Source organism: Gadus chalcogrammus, chromosome 17, assembly GCF_026213295.1.
Source record: "Gadus chalcogrammus isolate NIFS_2021 chromosome 17, NIFS_Gcha_1.0, whole genome shotgun sequence".
Classification (NCBI taxonomy): Eukaryota; Metazoa; Chordata; class Actinopteri; order Gadiformes; family Gadidae; genus Gadus; species Gadus chalcogrammus.
Window position 1 is genome coordinate 12,841,419 of NC_079428.1, and position 3,090 is coordinate 12,844,508.

Below are 3,090 nucleotides of genomic sequence, written 5' to 3' on the forward strand. Positions count from 1 at the left end.
TGAAGGAGTATGGGGTTTAATGAACATAGAACTATTAAATCTGTGAATCTAAAGAACACCTGACATCACAGACAGCTGCTCCTTCCTGTTGTAAGAAAACGTTGGTACTTTTTTTCTGTTGATCCTCATGTTTTTCTTCTACACTCTGTATACTTGAACTGTGAGAAGGACCAAGTGTACTTCCTACACTCTCTGTACTTTTATTTTGAAAGGACCACTGGTAACTACTACATCCTGGGTACTTTTATTGTCAAAGGACCACATGTAACATCTACATTGTTGGTACTTTTACTGTGAAAAGCCCACGTGTACCTCCTACACTTTAGGTACATTTACTTTGAAAGGACCACTGGTAACGACTACATCCTGGGTACTTTTACTGTGAGAGGATCACGGCAATCTGGGACTTTTACTGTGAAAGGACCCTGCATCGCTTCTACACCCTAAAGCGACTACACCCTGGGTGTTACCCCCCTCCCCCCATGTTGTAGACATTGCCATGGTGACAGGAAAGAGCTAGCTGCCCTCTGCTAAATGTATGTAACGCTCTTTGAAAGACCAAATTGCATCGCCTTTGTTAGTTTAGTCTGCAGAGTTCATCGTGGCCTGGCCTGCCATGTGTGTCTGGTGCCGTGCAGGAACAAATGGCGTACCGATTATGTCCGCTTGACATGTATAAAGGTGGGAACATTAATGCCCACTCTATTCAACATGTGCTGTTCTTGGTGCCTATTATATAAAATCTTAAACATGGCGATATGTTTGAATATTTTCTGTTGTAATATTTACATGAAAGGGATGCATAATTCCCCATCATACACACTTATTCACAGATTATTATATTATAAGTGAATAGTAACAATTATTTAAAGTTCAATAAGGCCATGACCAATATATACTGATTATATATCTGAAAAATGATTTACCATTAATTCTATGCATGGGTAATATCATGGTGGTAATGTGCTGCCCTCCGGTGGTCATACAGTGTAAATATAATGTAATCCATCTTGGGTCAAAATGCTGACTGGGTAGGGGAACTGAATGCAGAATTCTGCTTTCACTAAGTTAAGTTTACAAAATCTCAGCTCATCCTGCTTGGCTACTCTGTAGGTTTTCTTTTGTTAACCCTTCATCTAATAACAAAATAGCCCTGCCGGGAATCTCAATATTTATACTTATATCTTCTGTTTGACTGTTTTTAAACACTCTGATCCAAAGTGACCCACAGTAAATTCAGATCAATGTCTTTAAGGAGCAGTTAGGGTTTGGGGGGCGTGGCTCTAGCATATAGTTAGGGGGCGTTGTATTCAGTTAGGAGTTAGGGGCGTGGTTCTAGTCTACAGTTAGGAGTTAGGGGACATGGCCCTAGTCTACAGTTAGGAATGAGTGGCTATAGTCTACAGTTAGGAGTTAGGGGACATGGCTCTAGTCTACAGTTAGGAATGAGTGGCTATAGTCTACAGTTAGGAGTTAGGGGACATGGCTCTAGTCTACAGTTAGGAGTGAGTGGCTATAGTCTAGAGTTAGGAGTTAGGGGCGTGGCTCTAGTCTAGAGTTAGGAGTTAGGGGCGTGTCTCTAGTCTAGAGTTAGGAGTTAGGGGCGTGGCCCTAGTCTACAGTTAGGAGTTAGGGGCGTGGCTCTATCCTAGATTTAGGAGTTAGGGGCGTGGCTCTAGTCTACAGTTAGGAGTTAGGGGCGTTGCTCTAGTCCACAGTTAGGAGTTAGGGGCGTGGTTCTAGTCTACAGTTAGGAGTTAGGGGCTTGGCTCTAGTCTACAGTTAGGAGTTAGGGGCGTGGCTCTAGTCTACAGTTAGGAGTTAGGGGCGTGGCTCTAGTCTACAGTTAGGGGTTAGGGGCGTGGCTCTAGTCTACAGTAAGGAGTTAGGGGGCGTGGCTATAGTCTACAGTTAGGAGTTAGGGGAGGTGGCTATGGTCTACAGTTAGGAGTTAGGGGCATGGCTCTAGTCTACAGTTAGGAGTTAGGGGCGTGGCCCTATTCTACTGGTATAGGTTAGAGGGCGTGGCTCTGGTCTACTGGTAGAGGTTGAGGGGTGTGGCTCTAAAATCAAAAGTGCTCATATCGGACAGGCATATATTCCCACCTCAATATTAATATAGTGTGTGTGTGTGTGCGTGCGTGCGTGCGTGCGTGCGTGCGTGCGTGCGTGCGTGCGTGCGTGCGTGCGTGCGTGCGTGCGTGCGTGTGTGTGTCTGTGTGTGTTCTTGTAGGGTATGAAGGGTATAATGAAACAGCCAGCAGCCTCGATACTGAGACACAATCACACACTCTCAGTCACTCTTTCACTCCCTCACTCACTCACTCACAAAGAAACACACATCAAAAATCCCACATGTGCTTACACACATTCACTCAACTTCACACACAGTTCATGTGTATCCGTGTGTGTGTGCGTGTGTGTGTGTGTGTGTGTGTGTGTGTGTGTGTGTGTGTGTGTGTGTGTGTGTGTGTGTGTGTTTGCACAGGTATCTAATTGTGCTGATACCATCAAAGCTATAACACCTCAAAGATAAAGAGCCATTCATACACGCACGCACACACGCACACACACACACACACAATACGTCACCCCTATCCATTTAATACTCAACAATGTGTGTGTGTGTGTGTGTGTGTGTGTGTGTGTGTGTCTTAAGTGCAATTTAATATTTTCTCGGTTCAAATGACGAAAGGGAGAATAATCGTATTTGGACGGACATACCGAGGACACACATCACTTAGAGATGTGTTAGAGAAGTGTGTATATCTGTGTGAGAGAGAAGGGAGAGGGAGAGATGGAAGAAATTAGATAGAGAGGAATGGAAGAAAAGAGAGTGAGAGAAAGATAGAATGACAGTAAAAGAGAGAAAAAATAGGGATGAAGGAGAGAGAGAGAAAGAGAGGGATTAAGGGGAGAAAGAGAGAGAGAGGGGGGATGGGGCAACAATAGGAAATGTGATATTTGAATGCATTTTTTGTCTGTAGTTATGAATGAGAGTGATTGTCACACGCACACACACGTACACACACACGCACGCTTAAGCACACATATTGGTGTGCACAATAAAGGAACGTGCACAGCGCACGA